Consider the following 12,550-nt stretch of genomic DNA (forward strand, 5'->3'; position numbering starts at 1 on the left):
GTCACCTCGGCCGGTCTCGGCGTGCAGACTACTCTTACTGACCGCTCCTAATGTTACTCGCCCCACAGGAGCGGGGCACATACTCGTACTCGTACTCTTCGCGAACAATGAATTACTTTCATTCAAGTTTAAACAATTAGATCAATAGATTTAGGATCATTCATCCAGTGTAAGACAATAAAACATCCATCATCTGCGCTTGACCCGACAAATACTACAAAACTCTGCACCCACAAGTTGTATATCGGTTGCCTAACACAGTCATGAGGCATGCTCTCATAAACTTAAAATGCGGAACATGTATAACCCTTCGAGTACCTATCGAATATGTTCTCTCGCGGAGCTGGTGCTCTGCGGCGAGCTGATACAAGACATATAGCGAACAGACGAAATTAATGAAGGCAGTCGTCGACTTTACGGAGCTAACTTTCCACTTAAATCTTGTGTTTACTACTAAACACATCCATGGAAGACTCGGTTCAAAACAACCAATGAAGTTTTACAAAAGTAACTTTCATCATCGATTAATGAATAAATAATACGAAAAGTGTGATTTTACCTGTAAAATAGGAGGCGTGGAGCGAAGAAAGGTTAAGAGGATACCGACGTCGGACGAACTGCGACAAGTCGCCGAGTGGTGTTCCTGACTTCCGGTTTGGGGGGAAGTTATTTGCATATTTGAAAGAATTGGTTAACGCTATAATTAGCATAAAATAAAGGCTGGCGAAAAGGGGGTCAGGACCTCTCTTGACCACGTGACAAGTCTGCAAAGGAAGGTTCCAGAACCCCGTGAACCCGTGACCCACAGCGCGGGAAAGGGAGAAGAGAAACTTAAAGAATATAATATTCTTGTCACCAGTCGTCTGGTTACATATATATATATATATGTTTATATCTATATATATATAAATTATATATATATATATATATATATATATATATATATTCCACCGGAACGAAAAAACAAATGTGGCTCTGTTCCCTTTTCCCTGATATGGTTTCTCAGAACTACGTCTTAGCTTTAAACAAGGTTTTATTGTTATGATTGCCACTTGTCACCTCCAGCAGTGATTTTTTTTTCAGCATTTTGCGCTCACCAGAAGTCGAATCGCCACAACATCTACCAATATAACGGCCTCACTGGAAGGGCAGTTGCACATTCAGCTTCGAAGATTGCGTGTTCAACGGCCAATTACCTTTCAATGTGGATCGGTTTCGCCAACGGGGTGTACCAGGCCCAGGCGTCGGGTGAAGCGACATTTCTTCAGTGGCACAACCGAAATCCGCTCCCACTTAAGAGAATTCAGCTCATGTCTGAGTTTCCATTCCTAACCTACTGGCTGTACGATACCCGTCAGTAGGTATAGGCCTTAATGTTTTTTTCTCTCTTTTTTTATTTGCGATTAAGAAACATAGTAGTATTCATCCATCATCCATAATCAAATATAAATCGAACATATCCTGGCATTTCAAACATTGTATTAGTTTTTTATATCACAGAATGAATTATAAGACTGCCATTGTGTCAAATTCCTGATTATTTTATAACAAAATGATAGATGATACATATCAATACAGTCATAAATTCATCACAGCAATAATCCTTTAACAGCGGCATTAATCATTGATATCACATGGATCAAGAAAAAAAAATTATAATCTTTGTGTAAAATAGGCTATTATGGACATAAATGCGTTATCTGTACATAATTCATGCCTATAGAATGTTGTTACCTTTCCATCACTGAATTCATCAACGTTTCCACTCCAGGCACACCACAGGTATACCTTACAAGTGATAAAGCACAATCAAGTGCACAAGCATACACACACAAACACACGCACACGCACACAAACACACACACACACACAAAGATAACTGTAGGGTTAGATTTGTAGATGTAATTATGTCAATGGCAATGAATCTATCAAAAGTTACTTTAAGAGATCGAGTTGTTTGAGGTTGATTTTATGATTCTTAAGATTGCATAGTTTGCAAATAACGAAGTGATTTTGTTTTTGGAACTTAAAATAATTATATGAACGAAGTTGTTACGACGATGTGTATAAATGGAAAAGAAATTAATTAAGCACATCAAGTAACTTTATGATGTAAATCTAACTTGTAAATATCACGTATTTCTGATAAGATTTCAGAAGTAATCGGTGTCTTGAATATACTTAAACCCTCACCTTACCAGTCCTGTGGCTCATAAATCGCCAAGGTTCTCTCTCCATCGCTCCCTGTCTTTGGCAGTTGGTTTGGCTGCTGATGGCTTCCCAATGCACTTACTTCCTTTCCTTCTCTATCTTGTGTCTATTGTTCGTGTTCATGTTGTCGTTATAGGGCGCCCTACTTTTCTTCTACCGTCTGGTACTCATGTTGGATTTGCCATGCAGTGAAAGTTATCATCCAGTTCTATCTTCTGACTTTGACTTCGTCACTGATTCGTGTCATGCTGGTTTTCTTAAGTATCTCATTGTTGGACATGACATATTGCCATCTGAATATAAGTATTCTCCTCAAACATTAATGTTGAGATGTATCCAGCCTCTTATCATCACTCTTGTCAGGCTGCTTGTTAAATTTCCACAGCTCGCATCTGTATAGTAAATAGGACTGATACTACAAGTGCTTTGAATAATCCTTCTTTGGTATAGTTCTGCAAATTTTGAAGAATTCCACATTTTCATGAGCTTGATGAAAGGGTGACATGACATTTGTTCCTGCCACAGTTAATCGGGTCTTTTTCTCGAAGGACCCAGGCTTAGGGTTGTGATAGGGTTCTGGGTAAGTTTCATGTGAAAATTAGGATTAGGGTTAGGGTTATGTGTATGGGTAGAATGTCCATGTCGTGTGCAGATATTTTATGGGGTTAGCAGGAGCAAATATCATGGAACCTTTTGAAAGACTCTCTTACTTTTTAAATTATGTTCCACATGCTTACTGTTTCCCTCTCTACCGTGCTTGCCTAGCTACTCTGACTCCAAGTAAGTAAACTGATCTGCTTCGTTTATTGCTGACGATCTATACGACTATTCTGCTGTTAGACTTGCAGTTTATTCGCTGTACTTCTCTTTTCTCGATATTGCTCTTGAGCCCAGTTTTAGCAGTAAACGTATTTAGTTTAGATACTTTGGACTGCATATTATTATGCTGAATGTTTGATGAGAAAATTGCAATGTAATAAGCAAATTCCAAATCTTCTTATTTTGACATAAACTGTTACCTCACACCTGAGTTATATCTTTTTGTATTATTCTTCATAGCCCAATACAAAATAACTCCCACACAGTTCTCGCAGGACTGATATTACAAGTGCTTTGAATAATCCTTCTTTGGTATAGTTCTGCAAATTTTGAAGAATTCCATATTTTCATGAGCTTGATGAAAGGGTGACATGACATTTGTTCCTGCCACAGTTGCTCGGGTCTTTTTCTCGAAGGACCCAGGCTTAGGGTTGTGATAGGGTTCTAGGTAAGTTTCATGTGAAAATATTACAATCTGAAAGATGAAACCAGACATGACATGATCTTGCCTCTTTCTATGTTTCTTGTCTTCACTTGGAATCATTCAGACTCTTCCCTTCTACTGATACAGCATATTCATTATCTCCTTTCACAATTTCCAATGTTTCTTCATGATGTTTTCACCGCCCTCATAACCCTCACCAAACATCACATTAAGTTTGTCATGTTCATGAATACTGTTTACAACAGTACAGTCTGCAGCTGCTCGTAGATAGCATATTTGTCTTCATCACTTGCTTCATTTGTGGGTGCATATTCCTGAATAACTAAAATCTTTATAAATCTAGTGGAAACAACTGCCAGAAGTGATTTTTCATCAAGAGGATTCCATTAAATCAATGCTTATCTGCTTTCTTAAACATCATTACTTCAGCTCCATGGTGGTGTAAATTATCATCTTTCCACAGAAAATCACACTCTGTTCTGTCCTCAACCTGACTTTTCCATGACCTGTCCATCTGCATTCAATAGTACTAAAATGACAATTTGGTTTCTTTCCATCTCCTTGGCAAGTTAAGCATTTTTTTTCCAGTTGAGTACCAGGTATGATGTTCTAAAATAACATTCCAACACCAAATATTTGCACTTTCTTTCTTTCAGTATATGTAAAATCTGGCTTATAAATATTTACATTTATTAAGTTACAATGTACCTGTATGATTTTATACATTTAATATTGCCCGTTTGTATATAAAGATTATGTGTTCATATTTATGTATGCTTTGTCAGTATGCTAGCATCTTAGTTGTATTATTGTTCTAATCCATATCATGTTTTTTGTAGAAACAAAGGAGGACCACACTGACAGGCCAGTGATCTTTTCTGGTCATTCACATCCCTGCAAAACCCATTTAACCTCTGTTGCTGTATACAGTGTTTCTGTCGGACATGTAATAATTTGTATGTTTGTATGCACTGCATTGTTACACGTTGATTTTAAGGATATGAAATAAACCGAATGAATAAAGGAATGAATGAATGAATGAATAAATCAATCAATATCAATCAATCAATCAATTAATGAAATATTTACTGCCACAAGCATCTTTTCTTCCTGTATTCTGATGCGTAAAAACATTGGTGTGTATAGTAGCCTACACTGTATGCATGATTAGATGATGACCCTTGTGTTAACCATAGTGGTTTTATAATGGAGGTTTCCCCCTTTCCTTTGTTTGTAGTTTGTTCGCATGACTTAACTGTTCTCGCTAAGAACACAAACTCCTAGTTTTTTTTCTCCTTTCTTGAAAGCTACAGCCGCGTTTTAACAGTCCCCGCAAAATGTTACTCCGACGTTATCGCGGTAACTTTTGCCAAACTTTACCCGAGCCAGCTAGGGTTATTACCACGACATTACCCTGACATTAACCACGTTTTGTTTACTAACACGATTGTCTACCTTGACGTGCACGGTGGGCGGGGTAGTGAACACACCCCCTTCGTGGAAACCTTTCCGGATAAGGTTTCCCATGTGTGTCTGTTAAAACGGTACCCTTAGCTGTCTCCTGAAGTTTAAATCTAAATTGTCCAAGGCAAGGAATTTTGTTCTCCGGACGTTACCGCCGACGTTGTCGCCGTAAGGTCCGTTAAAACAGGGCTTTTAGAGTCTAACAGTGTACCATTCTAACAACATGCAAAATATTTCCATCTTTCTTGTAATTCATAACTCATTATCTTCCTTCCCTAACAGCAGAGAAAAAAAAATTCAAAGTGAAATCCATTTGCCAATTAGGAAGATCTTGAGAAAACGCTTCAAATCTCGTCATCAAAATGAAAGTGAATTCTCAGTCGATACCACAGTCATGAAACACCCACATGATAAAGAGATACAGCATAACACCACTAAGGTGCTGTGACTCATAGATTGTTACCAATATTGTAGATGTAGGGTGACTAATAGACAAAATCCACAATTGCTTACGTTTATAAGGTACATTGAAAGTAATTTTCTAATCCAAGTCATGCACTTTTTTTTTTGTTTTCAGTGATCTTTTTATTAATTCCATTTCCTTTGAGAATATAACAATTAAAAAAAATACACACATTCTACATAACATCTGTCATAAATCATGTAAATGTTCCTACAGTTATGAGACATAATCCATCATCCATAAAACAAGAATAATCATTCAATTCATTTTAAGGCAGAAATCAAACAGAAGAAAGAAAATAGAATGACTTATCCGATCATTCCTTTTTAACTACAAAACAAACAAGAAAAATTCATATACAATTGTAAGCAATTTAGCCAGACACTAGAAAAACAGGAAATGAAATTTCTATTATATTAAAAGAACAATAACAACAACAACAACAACAACAACAACAAAAACCACCCTCATTCCCACCTTTCCACCATACCCAACCCTCAACTACTCATAACTTTAAACTTTAACCCCCCCCCCCAAAAAAAAAAGAAACCGTCCCTCTCATATCTAAACCACCTCCCCACCCTCTACACCACATCCACCTCCTTACCCGAGACAGACACACTCCCTCTCATCCACCTCTCATCTCATCCACCTTTCATCCACCCACCCATTCACACACCCACCCTGCACACACATCCACTTAACACACACACACACACACACACACACATCCACTTAAACACACATCCACACCCCCTGCACACACATTCACTCAAACAACACACAATTATGCACGTATATTCAAACACGCAAACACACACACACCCACACACACACACACATACACACACACAAACACACCACTCACAGATTATGTGTACGATACATATAATTTACATCTTGTGTTTTCTGTACCAACAATCAATATCAAGTCAACTGAGCAGATGAACAATAAACACAAAACAGCTTTGGCATTAATAATGAATTATCAGAACGCATCCCTTGGATACCAGCGATTTACGACGCTGAAAAAAGTCATTAACTTTGAAATTAGTCGGTATCAAGGATTGAGAAAGCGGGAATATTGCCATCAAACGTGACTATTGAACAGGTAACCAAATCATATACTTCGTTTGGTATTAGCTACAAACCTTAAGTTCGCTCAAGGGCACGAATTGCCTCCTATCAATTTTGTTGGTTGCTGTCGCAATTGTTGGGATGTACAAGGAGTCGATTTATTGGAAAAAAACAACAACAAAATAAATCATATGCTGTTTCGGAAGCGGTCCCGCTATCCATTGTCTTGCGTGGATGAGTGAATAATGTGTGTGGATTCATGAGTTTTCTTATCTGTATTCGTTAAGAGTAAAATATTTTTAATTGTTTTATCCCTAACACTTAACATGAGAATTATATTGTTACGTTACTTCATGCTACTTCCGTTCGACGTAAAGGGGAAAACATTCAAACAATGGAAATGAATTGCCACCGATTAACAAATTGCCCTTCATCGACGTAAACTCGGTATTTATTTGATTCGATGGGGAGCATTTGCAAACGTCAAATAAGATTTATTATTTCGAAACACATAAATTCCGTACGCCTAGATGTTCGTTGATCCGAAAATAAAAAAAGGATTCGTCAATCTGAACGTTAATTGGGGCGTTGTTTCAAAGGCTCGTTATTCCGAAGGTTCGAAAATCGGAAATAAAAAAAAAGAAGGGGTTTGTTTATCCGAAAATGACAGAAAAGAAGGAGCATACTGAAGAACATTAGGAATTACGAACCTTACTTAAGTATTTCTTTTTCGGATTAACGAAAACTTTTTGGATTTTTCGAGGAACGAACCTCACTAAATTTTCGGAATTTCGAACGGTGAGACCCATCTTTTATGGGGTCCAATTAGTTCTTTTGATATCTCAGATATGTCAAAACCTCTTTTCATCAAATAAACTTTGAATTCATCTAGAATGGTACACTCTTTCATATATAAGAAGCGGTTTCTCATTTTATCTTAAAAAAGTTAAAAACCTTAAGCCCATCTCCATCAAAACTATCCATCCCTTTAAAAGGAAATCGAATGGATTGGCAATGATGACCACTTCTTTCAATTGTTGGTTGTTGCAAACTATGAAGGAATGCAAAGGAATAAAAAAAGATAAATCTCTGTGATCACAAATCCCACACACAAACCGTCACGCAGAAAGGATATATATTCATTTATAGTATATATATACATACTAGTATATATTTGTGTGTATATATCTTTTATATAATAAATATGTTTATAATACATATACATATATATATATATGTATACATATAAGTGTGTGTGTGTGTGTGTGTGTGTGTGTGTAAACACGCTATAGAGTACACATGGTTTATGCTCCCTCATAATCTATTGACCTCTCTGTAACAGAATATGTAATAAGTTTGCCCTTAATTTCTCACGAAAAGTCAGAGTCAAATCGTTGCTACACTGGTCGTAAACCACGGATATAAAATCAGGTCTAGTAAGGTAACTCGCACAGTTTTAGAGGAGTCTACTACACGTGACGGAACAAGATGCTGACGAAATCAGGTCCGACCGTGTGTATTGTGTTAGGTAAGATCTTGCAACATGAATTTTGTTAATTTGCACCAGAAACCTTAATCTCTCGGCTCTATGTTAAAATTATATCAACAGAACTTTGATCAATCAAGATTACAAAATTATCATCATAAATGCAAATAATCATGAACTTGACCATTCAACTGCCACACAATATCGGAAATTGTAAACTCTCCTCAAGAGTGAATTGACTGTCAGGTATCTTATACTTTGTACAGAGTGTATTTCATCCTAATACTAAAACCAAGTAGATTTCATAATTTACTTTTCATTAAGTTAACTTGTAACAATTACATGGAACAGGTCGTAGCTTCAATATTGTCTTCCGTGTCATAATTCATCATGACATGGTACAAGCGTGTACATTTTCTAATTTCGTTTTCAGTTTGTTTTGATAATTGTATAATTATAGCTAGTATTTACACAGCGCATTCTAGTCTTTTATAAGAATTTCAAAGCATTTCACAGGCTATATTATTTCATATACATTACTTCCAACCAACCAGCACTGACAGGGGAGCATTCCAGCCAGTGCTCCTATTTTATAGGCGCGCACATTCTGATCAACCAACATAAGCATTATCTTATCACCGGATATACTCCTGGGTGGCGAGTAGCAATGTGGACCAAGTGCACTGCTGAAGGGCAAACGTATTGGGCTTCGTGAGGCTCGAACCTACGAACCCATTTTACAAATTTGAATTATTGCATGAATGATAAGGGAACATATTTCCAATAAAAACGTTTAAAAAAATCAACAGTATTGTGCAAACACACTAACTCACTCACAAAAACCAATGTTTAATTGTTGTTGTTATTGTTGTTTTCTTTTTTAATTGACCTGGAATAATACATGTGTTTATGTCTGTCTAAAGCCCGCCGAACACTGTACGACTCACGACTATACGACCATAAGACCATGAGACCCAGTCGTACGACCTGACAACGCACACTCTTACGACCTGTTCAAGTTCAAGTTGATTTATTTCACTTCCAACAAACAAATAAGAAATACAAAGAAACGCTCATATACACAGACGTCATGAAATCAGTACCACAATGCGATGAACAGAATAACATTGTAAGAAAAATATAGGTAAATTATCAACAGAGATACAAATAACTGTTACGTCACTGTGGTAAATGCATAAACGATATTGCTGGAAATAGAGGGGACTGCTAAAAAGTAGAGCTTGTAGAATGCAGTCCCCTCATAGAGAAAAAAAAATTGCAAAAATACAACAACAAATTTCCCTAAGCGGTAGCAAAAAACAAACAAACAAACAAACCTGACCTTACGTGTAGGCTTACGACTGTCCTGTCTTCAGTATATTTTACCAATGAATATCAAAGCGCACGCAGTGCGCACTATGTGCGCTTGCATTTTACTGTATCTTGATAGGCTGAAAGCCCACGACCGGAAATTCAACATGTCAAATCTCTACGACTGGTGCTAAGACCCAGTCGTACGACTTGAAACTGACAAGACTGGTGACGTCACACTTGCGGTCTTAAGGCCATATGACCGGTCGGATCGTATAGTGTGCGGCGGGCTTAAAGGGACATGCCAGACGATTTTCATAATTTCACATCATGTAGTACATAAATCGACAACTCCATGTATAGATTTGTGGAATTTATTGTGGTTCTTGAACAGAGAAACAATAGTTTGAAAAACCTTAAACAAATTACACTGAACAAGGATGATGACATAGGAGGTTCACATATTTCAAAAATGTAGCAGTGTAATTTTATTACAATACCGCTTGCTTGCGAGTTCACTTGTGTATAATATATGCATGCCTTCTTCTTTTGTTCTGCTTCCTTGAGCCCCAACTCATGCATTCTTATGGTGACTCTGCCATGTCATCATCCTTGTTCATTGCAATTTGTTCTAAATTTTGAAAATATTCTTATTCTTCATCCCAATTATCATAAATTCTGAAACTCTGTCCTCAGTTTAACTAATTTAAAGTTGTTCAGATGTAAAAATCTGAAAATCATCCGGAGGTCTCCTTCAAAGGGACGCAGTCCTCACGAAATTAAAAAAGATATATATGTTGTTGGTACCTCCAATGAACTACTTTTATCAAAAACAAAATTTCAAATCACCAAATAAGCTCGTACATTTCGGTTAAAAAAGTGTGACTCTGCAAATGAGCAAGTCTTGGCGGAGAGTCAGACGTCATCGATACACAACTCTTTCCAGCGGTGTTCTGCTCGTCATCCCTAGTTATTTATAAATACATGTTTACTATTCATTTTTATATTAATTGTATATGTAAATAAGCTTGAAATATTTTGTTTGAAATAATAAAACCACATATTGTCACATTTTATGAAAAAATCAGATATGATCATTTTGAACACTTAAATTGTTTTTCTGAGGCACGGCTGTCAACTTGAGAGTAGGGCATCGATGACGTTGCACCTTTTGGCAGGCTCTTACACGATCGCTTGCAGGAATTATTTGTTAAAAATCGCGTACGGAGACAATTTTTGATGTCCACGCGTATAAATTGGTGAAAGGTTATATTTTTTACTCTTCTTAATTATCAGTACAGTGAATATCTCAGGACTGCTTCCCTTTAAAGGGGATGGCTAGTAACTGATCAGTGGGAATCAGTGGGAATGCTGGGGATGATTGTCCCAATCCTTGTGGGATTCATTTAAGAGTACATTATATATCTAATGTGTGAAAATTATTTGCTTTAGAAGGGTCTCATATTCAAGTAATGTGCAGTTTAATGTTTCCAGGGTAGCATGCCTGTACAGTGACGGGGCATTAAACTACACATTACTTGAATGAGACCGTTCTGAAGCAAATAATTTTCACACAACAATAGATATAACCATAATGAACTCTAAAATGAATCCCACAAGAATTGGAACAATCATCCCCCAGCATTCTCACTGATTCCCACTGATCAGTTACTAGCCATCAATGATCTGCATATACTTCAAAGTGTACTTTCCGATGCCCTCTCCTTATTCCTGCAAGTAATCACGATTTAAAATAAATCTACAAATGTCAAGTGCATGCACATTAAAGCAAGAAAACTACATGTATTAAAAAGCTTAGTGTTTAATTGTAAATTCAAAAGACGACCGAATTTCAGGAGATACGTCTAAATAAAAGAATAGAATAAGATGAAAGGATGCTTTCTTCTCCTTTTTTCCAACCACAGGCATGATCCACCTGACACTAGGAGGCCAAATATCAGTGGTGACCCTTCGAGAGAATAACGCTCACTCACACGTTTGGCTTGACATAGGCAGTATCAAATCGGCTGCCATCAGAAATGTCTTAAGAAGTCAGGCCAAGATTGCTTCATCGACTAGCTTCTTGCTTTGCACCAAACCAGGTTAACTACCTACTGTTTTCGTATCAATTATTTATATTTCATTATTGTGTGCACTTTGATACATTATTCGTAAAACTAATTAATAAGATCACATTTTCGTGTGTGTGTGTGTGTGTATGTATCAATCGATATGGCTGTATATAACTGTTACTTCTTGATCTCTCATTTTCTCGTCCTGTTACACTTCATTAATGTCTGTGTTTCTGCGGTGAATGTCAGTAGAAATCCCTCTGTTACATACTGGGTCGTTCCCCCCTCCACGGTGTCCTATATAGTTTTAAGAAGATCACATACGTGCGGAATAATGGGGAAATGTCAAAGCTGAAACATACTCCTGAGGGCAGAAAATTCATCTTTTACCAATTCTAATTTCCTTGCAATATATCGGAAAGCTCTACCAAAAAACTTGTCTGGCTGACGCGATTTACCGCTATGAGTTATTTCTTCTTCTTTTTTAATTTAATTGTGTGGGGTTTTTTTTTAGTATTTGAGTTCAAAAGCGTGAAATGTTAAAAGTCGGTATACCAACTTTTATTCCGGAGGCACAATCCCCGTTCAGTAGTGGGAGTGTGCAGGCAAAACCAAAAAAAAAAAAAAACTTGTCTGGCTGACGCGATTTACCGCTATGAGTTTTTTTTTTTCATTTAATTGTTTGTTTGTTTTTTTAGTATTTGAGTTCAAAAGCGTGAAATGTTAAAAGTCGGTATACCAACTTTTATTCCGGAGGCACAATTCCCGTTCAGTAGTGGGAGTGTGCAGGCAAAATCAATAACTCCATGAACAGTCAGTAATGTATGTCTGGTAAAATGTACTCTGTAAAAAAAAAAAAAAAAAATCGAGTGAAAATATTCACTCTTTAAGGAGTGAATACAAAAGAGAGTGAAATTAGAGTGAAATTGGAGTGAATTTTGAGTGAAAATGATCATTTTCACTCGTTTTAGAGTGACCGCAGGGATCACTCCAAAATTATCGAGTGATCTCTGTGTATTTGATTGCGTGATTATATTTTTTTCTCTCTTTTAGTCAATGCGTTTGTTTTGCCTTTTGTTATTAGAAATACGTCGCTTTCAATTTACCAGTTACGTTGCAGCGTAATATTTCCCCGAGTCTTTCCTACCATGGTTGACTACAATAGCTTTCTGTGCTTATATTGTATTTCGGACAGTCATCGT

This window comes from Diadema antillarum, unplaced genomic scaffold, assembly GCF_040938485.1.
Source record: "Diadema antillarum isolate AM-2024a unplaced genomic scaffold, OU_Dant_1.0 seq00000039_RagTag, whole genome shotgun sequence".
In the NCBI taxonomy this organism is placed as follows: domain Eukaryota; kingdom Metazoa; phylum Echinodermata; class Echinoidea; order Diadematoida; family Diadematidae; genus Diadema; species Diadema antillarum.